This window comes from Pinus tabuliformis, chromosome 4_1 (assembly GCF_031772625.1).
Source record: "Pinus tabuliformis cultivar Carrire ecotype Pingquan chromosome 4_1, CPIR1, whole genome shotgun sequence".
Lineage (NCBI taxonomy): Eukaryota > Viridiplantae > Streptophyta > Pinopsida > Pinales > Pinaceae > Pinus > Pinus tabuliformis.
Window position 1 is genome coordinate 396,303,497 of NC_142303.1, and position 15,819 is coordinate 396,319,315.

Below are 15,819 nucleotides of genomic sequence, written 5' to 3' on the forward strand. Positions count from 1 at the left end.
CAAGGTGGGACCATGCCAAAGGAAGTCAAACTACGAAATCCTGAAAGGTTGACCATGCTAGGGACATTCTGACATATTCTTGCTCTCAAAATCAACCCGAGGACATAAGGGAGGATCAATACATAATGGAGGTACAAGACACTCATCAACAGTTGGAAATGTAGTGGGAAATTCATTAGCAAGTTCAGTAGTAGAAGCTTAAGAATTGACTCGGTCCAAGGGTGGCACATCCAAGGAGGGTCGAGGAGATGACCCTTGGGTCAATTCAATATTTATGTTGCCAAGCTTTTCTTGTTCCAAATGAAAGAGAGTAGAGGTGGGAAAATTCATAACATCCCTAAGATGATCAATAGGTGAATCTATGACCTCTGAGATGACTTTTTGAGAATAATACTTGTCATCAAGGGAGTCACATGGAACAAGCAGAGTGACGACACATGTGGGAAAAGAAACTTGGTCATATTCCATATTGGGATGGAGTTTCTAACATGTGTTAGAAGGTACTGATGGGACAGTCAAAGAGGAAATCTCTTCCACAACAAGTGGTGGAGGATGCTCACTAGCTTGATCAAATTCCATAACATCATGTGTCACCACCCATGGATCAGGAGGTTTATGGGATCAACAGGTGTAAGAAGAGATCATATGAATAGGAGCTTTATAATAGGATGAAGGAATGTCAAGCAATGAAAATTAAGGAAAGATCCCAATAAGAGATGAGATTTTAAACAGCCCTACGCCAACACTCTAATACTGACTAGTGTTATCCCCCATAAGTGGGACTAAATTCCCCATAGTGGAAAGTTGGGTTGATGGAACTCAATAGTCAAGTTGGTCAATGGTAATAATATTTCCTTCATGAGGAAATCAAAGGAGATGAAATACAAATGAGGTAACACTGGTCACGGAAGAGAACCAACTATGACCAAGGAGCAGGTTGTAATCCAAAGTGGCGTCAATGACTTCAACATGTCATCATTGAAAGATTTGTATGTAGGTGTTATACAGGGAATGATTAAGGAACTGGTTAGTTAATTGTTTGAGAGATTCATTTGATTCCATTCTAATTTGATTGATTTCATTAAGAACATATTGATACTCATACTTGTTGAAAAAATGATGAATATCATTAACCAAATGCTTAAAAGATGAGATAGAAGTAGCAGGTAAAGAATATCACCTCTTCTTAGCATGACCATCCAATGTAAGGGTGAAAAACCTTGCGAGAATATATTCATAATAAACACTACTTGAAAAACAAAATTGAACAAACTCCATCAAATGATCAAGAAAAGGATTTTTACCCTTTCCATCAAACTTTGTATGAGACAAGTTATGTATAAATTCCACGGGGATTGAAAGATCTAAAGCTTCATAAAAACACCTTAGGCTTATGATTTTGGATGAAGCCATTAACGTAAGATATTTGAATAGAATTCACAAGCTGATCTTGTCATCTTCCCTCCTAGTGCCAAAATGTTGACGTTATTGGATACCACCAACAGGCAGGGGATCTCCCTGATGTGAGGGCCCAATTAGACCTCACACCATTTGGTGTAGGGGTCCCATATGGCTATATGGTCCATCCACCATTGCAAAGGTTTTATAGGTATGCCTTGGTTACAACACATATACAAGAGATCACAAACACCTCTTTGGGGCAGCAAGTATGTGTAACCACCCTTTCCATATCTACCCAGATTCCCAAAGTTTCCAGGGTAAACATGAGATGAAGAGCTATTATTACATGACTTGACCTCCTAGGTACATATAAGGAAGTGGGGTAGAAAACTAACGACAAACTGGCCTTTCACAACATCCTACAAGTGCTACATGGCCCTCAAAGGCTGAGTAACCACCCTAGGTGGCCAAAACCTGACTTAGACACCCTTTTTTTTTACCTGGGTCCCCAACCACACCAACAACAAGCCCTCCATGTGGTTGGAATCCTCCAACTACATGCACAAGCCTGCATCCATGCAACTGCAACCAAAATTTTCCAATTCATAGGTAGTGGTCTCGGATTCTGAGCCTCCATTTAAGGCTAGCCTCCAGACAACTTCCCATAACTTAGTGAGACTTTCCATAATGATAAAATACATCAAGAGAAATATATTCATACAAAATTTGATTAAGGACTTGACCTAACCAGGCCTAACCATGATAGTCATTTCATCAAACAGGTGGTGAAAATTTAATCTATAGTTCATGAATGCACATTTAGACATAGGGATCTGATACTTATCTGAAAATTGTCAAGAAGGTATAATTCCCTATCATAATAGTTGCAATAACATCTATTAACTCATGCAATCATTAATCATTCATCAACAAGCAAAACATATCAAAATCCATAGCTAGATCTTGTTATGAAACCATACTTATAACCAACATATAACGAGAATAATAACCATGATAGAACACCCATCAAAGCCACATAGTAACAAGTACAATTACTCATGAAAATACAATAGGAAAAGAGCTCTTATTAAAATATTCAAAATCCAACCAAGTCTAGGACTTCCACATACCACCCGACCATAGATTGGGCTGAACCAAATTTCACTTTCATCCAATCACCCCTGCGCCTTATTCCAAGCATGAATGTGGGATCTCATAGAATAAACCAAAAAAAACCAAACTAGGGCTTCCAGATGCCAAACCACCTCAACCCTCAACTAGTGATTCCACCTAATGGTCGGACATCACTAACACCAACTAGATTGATCTCTACCCAACTTGTCCAGGGCTCCAAAGCATTTGTTCCAACCGTGGCTCCATTTGTTAATTACTCAACCCACAACCTTCCAAGGCTCCCGATAATTTTTCCAACCAGTTCCAGGACTAGTAACTCAACCCACCAAGGACTCCAAAGAATTTCTCCAACATAGGCTCCAAGACTAGTAACTCAACCTAAGCAGTTCCAGTGCTCCAGAGCGTTTGTTCCAACCAACAGCTCCAAGAACTAGTAACTTTACCCACAACCATAATGAACCTGAACACCAATCAGAAACAACAAGTGGAAAACCCACAACACCATGGCTATCCAGGAAATGGAAAGGCTAGGAAAAACCATTTTAAATCCATACAATCCTCCATGCTAATGACAGATCATAACCAAGGGTGGGATGAAGAAATTCTAGTAAATAAAGAGTCAAATTTTCCACTTAGTTCTAATCCTGTCAACTATGAGAGCAACACTGACAAAGGGCAGGATGAAGAATTTCCAGTAAATAGAGAGCCTAATTTTCCACTTAGTCCTAATCCTAAGGATTATGAGAGCACCATCGATGAAGGGGAGGATGGAGAATTTCCAGTAAATAGAGAGTCACATTTTCCACTTAGTCCTAATCCTAAGGATTATGAAAGCACCACTGACAAAGGGGAGGATGAATAATTTTCTGCAAATGATAATTTTACTATGAATAAAGAGTCAAATCTTCCACTTAGTCCTAATCCTATGGATTATGAGAGCATCAATGACGAAGGGAAGGATGAAGAATTTATTCCAAATGGTAATTTTAGAGGCACATATGTGAATAATGCATTTTCTCTAAGTTAGGATTGCAAAGGCACTCATGGTGATGATGGATTTCCTCCAAGTGAGGATTTCAAAAGCAGAGATGACGATGGTGAATAATTTCCTCCAAGCAATGATTTGAAAGGTAGAAACAATGATGGTTAGATTCCTCCAAGTGAGGACTTTGAAAGAACAAATGAATATGGTGAATAATATCCTTCGACTCAGTATTTCAAAAGCACAGATGATGGTAGTGAAGAATTTCTTATAGGTGAGGATGTTAATGAATAATTTCCGAGCAATGATGGTGATGAATTTCCTAACTATGTTTAGAATGATCATAGTGAGGATAATATTCCTCATAATGATGATGAAAATGCTTATAGAGAGGATGATGAAATGATTGAGATGTTGCCAACAAATATTGTACCTAGGAGTAGGAGTATACCTTTTCATATCAAACCAAGATTTTCCAGTTATACAAGGGGTAGGGCAGAATATCTCACAAGAAGAAGTTCTATCAGTGACCTGATTTCAAGTGAATGTTGTCAAAAGGATTGCTTGAAACATATGGATTTCAAGTTTTCATTAGAGAAAAGGAACAGATATTTGTCTCTGAATAAAATCATACAAAATTTATATTTAGTGGGGTGCATGCAATCTACATTGGTAGGTTATGATTATCATATTGGTACTTTATTTCTCTATAGAAAGGCTTTCAAAATGTTTCATTCAATTGGTAATTTTCATCTGTCAAGAATCCAAGAAAATTTGGAAAAAGATCTCACATTTTATTCATAAGTATCTCATAAACAAGAGTTTGGTACATTAGCAAACACTGCAATTTCATGGATACAAGATTTATTTTTAAAGCATGAAGAGTGTATGCCAAATAAAGAACAATACATATTCCATATAATTTCTCAAGACAAGAAATTTACAAATTATACAAAGAATATCCAGAAGGTGTTGAAGGATATGGTAATTTTATTACATATCAATATTGTGTGAAGATATGGAGGAAAGAATTCAACAATGTATGTATTCATAAGAAGACAAAGATGGGGGTTTGCAGTAGATGTGCTTCTCTTAAATCAAAAAGGAAAAATGTCAAGGGGAGGAAAGAGGTATGCATTCATAACATTATTTTTAAAAATTGTATCGTTATAAACTATTAAAATGTATTTATTAATAGGTTTCTTTTATGTTATGTGTAAATTTCATTGTCAAAGCACTTCAAGAGCATCACAATCAACAAACAAGTGAAAGGAAAAAGGTGTATAAGCATCGAAAGAAGTGTTTATGATAATCAAAATAAGTATTTGGGTTTGATAATTGATGGTATGGACCAGAAGAAAACACTTCTACAACATTTTTCCTGCACACCAAAAAATTTACAGGAAGGAAATTTTATTCAGTTTCACATGGTCGATTGTATGGTCTTTAATGAGAAAATGTTGCCAAGGGTTCACTTCACAGCTCCAAATATTCATAATGATGTAAATCTCACCATAACCATAATTCATGATGTGCTTTCTCATTGGTTTGGTAATCTTCCTGAAGTTTTGTATCTGCAATTTGACAACACTTGTCATGAAAACAAAAAACAAATTATCTTTGAATATCTAAACATGCTTGTTGAATTGGGAATTTTTCAAAAGGTAAATGTTCGTTTCCTTCTTATTGGGCACACTCATGACCATATTAATCAAATGTTCAGTCGTTTTTCAGTAACATTGAGGAGGAAGGATGTTGGGAGTCTACCATAATTAATTAAATGTATTAAGAAATCATACATTCCAGAGCCTACTTTTCATGTGTTGGAAGAAACTATTGGCATGCAAATTTTTATTCTGGGATTGCATGGTGAGGAGAAATGCATTGAACAACTTAATGAAATTAGCTTCCAACATCAACTTTGTATCGAAGAAATTGATGGGAAAATTATATGGAGCAAGAAGTATTCAAGTACTACAGGATTGGGGGTGTCATCAAGTTTGTCATTTTTGAAGTTCATTCCAAATCCTTAATATTTGCATCAAATATATTGTTATTAGAATCAGTTGTCTAATTCAATAATGCTCGAAGGCATAAGAGAGATATAAATACATTTTGAATGCTTGGAAGAAATTTAAAAATATATTAGATATGCATATGAGTACTTTGATGTTGTTGATTCTGTTCGGTGAGAGCCTTTTTTCAATAACCAAAGTTATACCATTTCAAGGTCAAGAAATGAATATATACTTTTCAAGACTCCATTTATTTGGCCACAAAATGTGTCAAATGAACATGAGGAAGAAAACATTGTTGAATAACAACAATATCAAGGTATTATTAATTCTTCATAGGTAGAGGAAATATAAATGTATATTGGTTCTAGAAGATCATATGCACAACGTGAAGCCATGGAATACCCTTATAGGGGTTCTGTACAGGGTGTTAAGAAGGATTTCAAGATTGCAGTGTTAGAAAATGGAGACCCCCATGGCTATCCATTCTGGGTTTCTAAGGTTATAAAGGTCATTAAATAAAATGAGGATGTTACACGTGTTGAAGTACATTGGTATGCCACAAATACTCACCCATTAAATGGTGTGTACAAGCTAGAGATGGTAGTTGATAAACAAATTGGCAGAAAGAGAAAAATAAAGGGTACCAATATAAATCTTCATCACATATACCTCTTAAAACGGGAGGATTTGACATACTTGTTTAAGAATTAAATTTAACAAAGAAAGAAACTCTTCTCTTCAAGACCATAGAGATTCCGAAGAGGTTGCTACAAGAAGAAACAGTGTTAAGATGGGAGTTTGTTGAACCCAGTCATAGATCTAGAAGACTTTTGAAACCTGAAATGGTGGGCATGCATGTTGACTCAGATGGGGCACTATTTGATGAAAGAGAATAATATGGGTTATATTCATCTGCATCCAGTCATTCATCTGAAGATGTTGTAGATTCTGATGGTGTGCCAGAACATATTAGTGATTTTGAATCATTTTCTAAGACATTCTATGTAAATGATGTTTGCATGGTAACTTGAAATAAATATTTTAACTTCCATGTGATCTTACATGAAGTTGAGTCATTTCTATGTTTGTTGGATTATATACTTTAATTATGATGAATTCATTTGCTTAGAATATCCACAATGCAACAATAACTTGGACAAATAATTTATTTTTCATTAAATATACAAGTATGGATATTTTGATTAAAAGTAAAATAAATAAATAAATAATAATAATAATAATAATAATTATGAATTTTCAAATTATATAGTGATATTGCCATGATATGGTAACTGATTTTTATGTTCTTGTTGCAATGATATAAGCTGTCTTAGACTAAGATTTGAAAAGAGTTATACTTTTAGCCTTTAAAATAAAAATTTCTCTTGGAATAATGACTCTTTGTTGCAATGAACTTTGCATGCAAGTAGCTATTGCTCCACGACCCTCTATTTGAAAAGGATAAACAAAAAGAAAAAGGAAAATTGGCTAATGGATAGATAGATCAATCCAAACCCAATGCTCACACATGCCACAGACAAACAATTTTAAATTCTATAAAGTAAAAGCATGCAACTAGCCTCCTCACGGGTCGATGAAGGGTTTTGATTTCATTGCAGAATCCCAACACTCCACCCGAATGATCTTCTTCATCCATGCTCGAGGATGACAAGTGATCTTGCTCAGAATATTTTCAGCTCAAAACAACATAGAATCAATATATGTAACTCTTGCAAACATGTAAATACAGGGAAGGAACATAGATTTATATTAATCCAAAATCAAGATACAAATATACCTTTGCACCAGGTCGCCTCTCCAAAATATGGCAGAGTCTCCCCACTACTATAGGAAAAGCTTCATAAAAAATCAAGACTCTGTCAGCATAAGCCTCACAAACTCTATCTCTCTCAGCATAAATATGATGCTAAAGAATAAAATATGGATCCCAAAGACTCTCACTAGGCTCACCCTCTCAAGTGGTCCAATATAAATAAGATGAGGAGAGCTCCGAAGAGAATGAATGTGGATGCTCAAGGCAACGAGAAGTTATGGAAGATTCTCAATGATAAGTCTTGGCCAACATGAATAGGTAATGAGTCGAATTGATCTCCTAGGAACCACGAGACTCTAGAAATATTCCTCAGTCACGGGCACATAACATGGAGATATATATTGTAGTCGCTCTCATATATTGGACCACTTGAGAGGGTGAGCCTAGTGAGAGTCTTTGGGATCCATATTTTATTCTTTAGCATCATATTTATGCTGAGAGAGATAGAGTTTGTGAGGCTTAGCTCAAAACAACATAGAATCAATATATGTAACTCTTGAAAACATGTAAATACAGGGAAGGAACATAGATTTATATTAATCCAAAATCAATATACAAATATACCTTTGCACCAGGTCGCCTCTCCAAAATATGGCAAAGTCTTCCCCCTACAATAGGAAAAGCTTCATAAAAAACCAAGACTCTATTAGCATAAGCCTCACAAACTCTGTATCTGTCAGCATAAATATGATGCTAAAGAATAAAATATGGATCCCAAAGACTCTCACTAGGCTCACCCTCTCAAGTGGTCCCAATATAAATAAGATGAGGAGAGCTCCTAAGAGAATGAATGTGGACGCTCAAGGCGACGAGAAGTTATGGAAGATTCTCAATGATAAGTCCTGGCCAACATGAATAGGTAATGAGTCGAATTGATATCCTAGGAACCATGAGACTCTAGAAATATTCCTCAGTCACAGGCACATAACATGGAGAAATATATTATAGTCACTCTCATAACGCAAGTTTCCAGCAACTAAAAGGTTCCAATCACTCTAATAAGCCATCATCCAAGCGACTAGGTGTCATGAGTGGAAAAAAGAAGGTTTGAGGCCCAAAAAAAGGTCAATTAGCATAATGTCTCAAAGGCACTAACCCTAGGGAGAAAAATAGGTTGATCACATATTCCCCCTAATGTATGAGGTTAGAAGAGAATTGTATGACCGAAATACATTATAACAGAGCTTAGAGGTCAAAACAGGAGTGAAGAGACAAATCCAAGGACTCGGATCGGAAGAAACCGGAGTTGAAGTCTCATCTAGGTTGATATAATCCCCGAGGCGGGTATACCCATGCTCGATCACAAGAAGAAACTGAACATGGCCACCATAAAATAAATTGTGGATCCATGACATGAAATTCTATAACATGACCATGAAGACATACATAGTAGATCCATGTGACTCAACAAATAGAGCATAGCCTCTAGTAAATAAAATTTGGATCTATGGCATAGTATACATCAGTAGGAATATGGACACATGACAGATAGAGAAGTGTCTCAAATAGTCCTCAAAGCACATTTATGATACATAACTCCAACGCAACTTGGGAAGGGTTCCATAAAAGAATGAGATGTCCCTAACCCAGGGTCTTCGACATAACCTCGATGGTACGAATCTAGATCATGTGAATAAGTGAGTTGATGTCGAGCATGGTAGAAGCCACCTTATTACCAGCCAATGAGGTAAACTAGTAACATATGCGGGGGAATTCACCAATGAGGAAAATGGACCCTAAGGTACGTACTACAGTCTATTAAGTGTGAATAGATGAGCTGACATCGAACATTAGTGAACTCAACCAATCAACAACCAATGATGTAAACCCACTATCGATCACAAAGAATCTTTCCACTAACGTCTGCAAGCTCCATGGAACTACTAGTTCCTAGATCAAGCTCCTGGATAATGAGCTAAAGTCGACAGGATAATATCCGTCGAAGGAGGGCCTTGATGTATCCCCCATCAATCGATGTAGAATAGACCAGGATGATGTGATATATGGATGAAGTCATGAATCGATGAAGTACACCTGACACAAGGATGATTGACTCAAAATGGTTAATATGCTACTTCAAATGGCCGATACAGGCTGATACTTCCCTTGAACACATAGCATCATGACGCAATAGTGACTTGGGAGCATGACAAATGAGCACCATGTGATATCATGAAACGGCATAGGAGGCATCTAAGCACGCTCTGTATGATAGGAAGAGTAACCAACCAGAGGAGTAAAAAGACTTATAGGTATGGTATGGCTCCTAGGCAAGTTAAAACCCAACTGTGAGATAATGAAGCATACAAGTGCCATGTTCAAGTGTGACACAAAGGATGTTTTCATGTGATGACTAACAGAAATAAATGTTCCCTCCCTTCTCTTTTTATAAGTTCCTTTTTTGTAAAGTTGTCCCCCAACCTTGAAAAAGAGATAAAATTATACAAGGGAGAACCTCCTAGCCATAGCATATTATCGTATTCCTTTTTCGTAACTAGTCTATTCCAGTCTAAAAAAGGGTTAAAATTATATCAGTTTAGACGACCCTTCAATTACTTTAACGAGCGTGAAGGAGACAAGTTCACTCGACAATTTTTTCCAAATTAAGGAGTCTGAAAAGAGCATAAAGGAAAATCCTCCTGGATGAATAAGTGGTATAAAGGATAGCAACTAGTTATGGTAATGATGAAACTGCTCATGATATAAAGAGAACAAGAGGTTGGCTACTAGGACCACTCATCATAGTGGTTCCTCCAAGAAAGGGTAAAACACCACGTGAAAGAGAATGATAGGGCAAGTAGATGATGGTGTGGAAGAGAGGAACCAAGGCTCAATATAGAAAAATAGATTGATAAAAGTGGCAATCACAAGGGATAAAATGTGGAATCCTCCTGGGTTATGGCCAAAAATATGTCAAATAAGAGGACACAAAGCTCAAATTCTAGGTCATTTCAGGTCAGAAGGAGGGATTCAGAAAGGTAATAAAAAATGACTACATGGATACCAAGACGGAAAAGAGGTCCTAGCTAGGGTATCCATGATCAGCTAAGTTCTACCGCCAAGTGATGACGTGCATAAAAGAGAGTGGCTAAAGTCCCAACTTGACAGGGTCATACCTAAGGCATAAATATGGCACTGACGGTAAAAACACAAAAGGGACAGCATAAATTACCTACCCATATATTCTAGGAAATGAAACATACCTCGGGCCCATTGAATGTCATAATAAAAATGCCACCCTGTCTTGTAAAAACCATCTAGAAATACTAGACCCATGGTTAAATCACATAATGAAAGAAAGAAAATATGGATGAGATAAAAACAAGATCATGTTTTTTTTGTTTGAATTTTATATATAATATATACTTTTGGGGGGCATAAATAAGGCATGATAGATACTTGCATCACATACCAAACCAAAAATGAGAGAAAGAATCACAGTCCTATGTACAGTATGTACAAGTGAAACACAACCCAATCATGGTCATGCTAAATGGTGCCCACATTCCAGCACAGGCCAAGGGTTTCTATATATGAACTTATGGAGGGTGAGGGGGAACCATATGGCTCACCAAGGTGGGGCCAAGCCAAAGGAAGTCAAACTGCCAAATCCTGAAAGATTGACCATGCTAGGGACTTTCTGACATATTCGTGCTCTCAAAATCAACCTGAGGACATAAGGGAGGATCAACACATAAATGAGGTACAAGACACTAATCAACAGGTGTAAATGTAGTGGGAAATTCGTTGGCAAGTTCGGTAGTAGAAGCCCAAGAATTGACTTGGTCCAAGGGTGGCACATCCAAGGAGGATCAAGGAGATGGCCCTTGGGTCGATTCAAGATTTATGTTGCCAATCTCTACTTGTTCCAATCGGGGAGACTAGAGGTGGGAAAAGGCATAACCTACCTAAGATGATCAATAGGTGAATCCATGACCTCTTAGATGACTTTTCGAGAATAAGACTTTCCATCAAGGGAGACACGTGGAACAGGCATAGTGATGACACATGTGGGAAAATAAACTTGGTCATATTCCATATTGGGATGGAGTTTCTAACCAGTTTCAAAAGGTATTGATGGGTTAGGAAAGATCTTAAATAATACTATAGTGCTGAGCAACCTGGGTAGATGGATTGTGTTTTGTCTTACAAACGACACCCTTAGGGGGGAATAAACAGGTTCCAAAGGATTATCTGAAGTGAGAGGTCCAGTGGAAGGAGTTGGAGTGGTTAAGTCCTTAGGAGAAGAACTCGACTCAAGAACATCATACAATTTAGCTCACTTGGTCACATTGATGTCCTCTTTTCACACAAATATGGACAAACTGTTGGTAGGATTAAAAAATGGTCCCTCGTTTCCCCCTTGGGGAGGTGGAGGAGGTTGTGCAATCATTTTTTGTTGAGGTTGTGCAGGAAATGGATGAATTAAAATAGATTGCAGTTGAGTAGATTGCAATGGTGCAAGGAGCCCATGAAATTCATCCATCCAAGGGCATTCGTGAGTAAGATGTTCACCTTGACAAATTTTACATGGGAACTTAATATTTTGATGGCTCTCATTGGTGCCCCCTCCCTGATTCTGAAGATTTGGTTAAGATTCCTGAGCACTTTGAATTTTATGTTTATTCTTATTATTCTTTTTACCACTGGTGTTTTGGTTGTTACTAGGTGTTGTGGAATTTACTGTAAGAACTTCTCTGGACTAATCAGAAGAAGGTGATTTTATAGAGATACATGCACTTGCTGGGGCCTAGAATGTAACAATCAATTACCCAAGTTGAGCAGCAAGTTGGCTAATGGGATCGGAAATAGATCCAATCACACCATCAACGTGTGGGCCAAGAGAAGGTTTGGGTGGGTCAATATGGAAGGCCTGGGAGCATTAACCAGTACTTCATAAAGCATGTCCGAATGTGATTAAATCAAATCCATTTGTTGGGTAGCTAAGATAGCTTGCTCCTAAGTGACATCTCTAAACATGGACACATCTTTGGAAATTTGAGGTCATAAGGATTGAATGAACCATTTTACGCAATATCTCATCATGAAGCTTGGTTCTTACCAATCTCTTGTGACAATGCCACTCATGGATATGATTAGAAATCAAGGTGGCATCATCTTGTTTAAAGTTAGACAAGAGGTCATAATCGATATCATACCTCGTGGGCAATTGAAAGTGCATCAAAAAGGTTTGAGCTAAGGATGAAAAAGTCATTGTAGGATGTTGTGCCCAATTCGATGTACCATTTGGCAACAACCCAAATTAAATTTGGTTGGAACAAGCATATCTTAATTGAAAAGTCCACTAAATATTTAGATGAACACCATAGGTGATACGTGGTGATGTGAGCAGACAAATTCTACCCAATCTTTCTTTCAAATTTGGGTATATCGGAAGGAAATTTTGTAGGCATAGGTGGCCACCAGGGGTCATGGCGAATGGGGTCATTGGTTAAATTAGCCAAATATGGTAAATCGAGAGGAGATAGAAATTGATTATGAATTTTATTGAACGGATCATAAGCATGAGAATCCCCTGAAACACCTTGCGGTCCCCCCATATAAGGATTATGATTTAACGGTTGTTGGATCTGGTAAGGGTTCGCCCCAACACATAAAGTATGTGGGCCAACATAACTAGTGAGAAGATTTTCTCCCCTAGGGTAAATTCCTCTAGAGTGCATAGGAACCATGAGAGCATGACTGCTAATGGGGTTGTACTCAATAAGGATAGATGGACCAAATTGAGCAGTAGCACCGACGTAAGGAGGATAGATCATAGAAGCAATGGTACTAGTAACAGGGTTGCCCCCAAGTAAACTAGTCATTCTAGGAATAGTACTAGAAGTTGGCATCCCTCCAAACAATGAATTATACCAAACTTGTGACATATTTGAAGCAACGTTACCCCCAAGTTGACTAGGAGCAATTGATGCCCCCCCCCCACATATATTTCAAATAGTAACCATTCCTAACTGAGGAACAAGAATCGTCAGTTGAGAGAACCTAGGTGAAAAGATGCATGAACCTACCAGATGACTAGAATTAATGACCATGGTCAACATAGATAATGGAGTAGGCATGGAAACATAGGAGAAATTTGTGGGAGGTATAGATGGAATTAGTGGGATGGCCCAAGAAGATGTGAGAGGTGAAGGAGTAGGAATAACCATGCTGAGAGGTGGCAACGATGACATGGCAGCTGACATTGTTGATGCAGAGGGTAAAGATGTCTCAGACTCTGCCTTAGGATAGACAACTGACCAAGGTAAAAGGGTATAAGTAGGTGTAAAACCTCCATGATTCAGTCGTAACAACTCAAGTCTTAGTGGATCGGTCAAAGGTGGATTGGTAGGAGCAACATAATCATCTGCCAAAGTTTCAATGGAAATCATATCACTACCAGAAGGACCAGGTATAGATTCCACAATTATAGGTTGGTCAGGATCTTGAGCACCAACAGACACTCTTTGTGCAGGAATAGAAAGTCCACCTCATTAGGAGGAAAATCGTGAATACAATCTGACTGACAGCGACTATATTCATCCAGGGTGAAAATTTATAAATTAACACAATTATTTCAGGTGAAAACACCCTAAAGCAAAGACTAATGACTCAGACCAAATAACACATAATAGAAAAGTCCTAAGAGGTAGTCACACAAGTAAACCATATAGAAAGAAGCTGGCAGTGTGATAGTTGTAGTAGTGACCTACTTCCCAGCCATTTTAGCTACGAACTCAATATAGTTGTCCTTATTAGCCATGGGGCACCTTCCGAGAGGACTGAGAGAGTATGACTAATATCCATCCTAGGTACAAAAAAAACAAGCACAACCCTGCACCTAAGTATGAGCCCTAAAAATATTGGCCACTATGGTTACCACCAAAAATAACACGTCTTGGGGTATAGTCATAAGCCAAATTCACATGCGAGGGCAGGACATTTATCCTAGAGAGCTAAGACTGAAACCCCCTTGAGAGTTTCCTCCCAAGTGGCCCCCACATGCTACAGAAAAATGTTAATAACACCATTTGTAATATGTGTAAATTTTGCAATCCGCATGTTACAGACCATCTTGTCACATCAACACAATAGGCCTACAAATCGGATCAATCAACATCCTAGAACACTTTGTCATTGCCCCTTCACAAATCCCTAAGCATCACTTCTCCAAAAATTCTGAGTTTATGGGAAAATTAGCTCAAAAACATTGTTTTTAGTCCCAACGCACCTTGCCTCCTTATCCACCTACGTTCAACGCATGTTGCATGCCTATTAGCCAACAATGGTTAGCACTTGTTGCTCGCTGCTATAGGTGTATTAATTATAGAAATTTAGGAAAAATAAAAAATATTTCTGAAGCTTCCTCTTCCAGAAGCTTCCAAGGTACTTTTAACCCTTTACCATTGATAGAGAGCTTGAATCTTATCTTGGATACCTTGTCTCTTATCTGTTAAGCTCATCTTCCCCTCTTAAGTGGATCTCAAGCCTAGATCAATAATTGGATAAAAATTCCTAAACTACCACACTCCTATAAATTTACTGCCTCCCATAAGGTCTAGGTTAGCTTTTGGAGATTGATAGCATGCTTATCTTGATGCATTGAGCCTAAATGAGTCACCATATTCATGCGTTATGGTTTATGTTGATGTGTGCTTTGTGACAAGGAAGGACAAGTCAACTTGGGGAGACATCTACAAAGTCGCCTACTATTTATGGTTGTAAACTCTCTCCTATATTTTTCATTATAAAGAGTATTTTGTTTTCCTATATTTGTTGTGTTATGTTTTCACTCATGTATTTCAATGCCATGTTGACTCATTGAATATATGTTTTAGATTATGCTACGTAGATTTTGTGGATCCTTTGCTTGTTGTAGTCATGTGTGCAGGTTCTAATTATAACACTTGGAGCTAGAATTGGAGCTTACGAGAGAGGAGGAAAGGAATGATAGCTACATATTCTAGGTAGGTTTCTTTCCCATACTCTAATTTCTCTAAGGAAAGATTCAAGTGTTTTGTCTTCTTTTGTCCTATATCATGCCACTAAATCTAGGTAATTCACCTTTGTCCAGAATCATTAAAATTTTGCATAACAAATTGGAGACCATACTGGGGATCGATTCTTCCCTTAGTGGTTTTGCATGACCTTAGCATATTTTTCACCTCTTCAAGTGACCTTGATTGACTCACTCAAACATTGATTAACCTTGGCAAAACATGTCTTTGAGCTTGTTTTGGTTTTTTGTGTTGGGGTTTAGCCAAAAATGCCTCAGCACACCCCCTGATCTTTAGACAGAGCGCTTCAATGCACTTCCTCCTTCTATGTACCTGTGCTACAAAGCACTGGTGCCTATTCTGCACCTGCGCTTATTCCTGTAAGATACAAAAAAAAACATTCCTTTTCCTTGATCTTTAGTTTTCTTTGATCCAGTAAGTTTTCCCTGT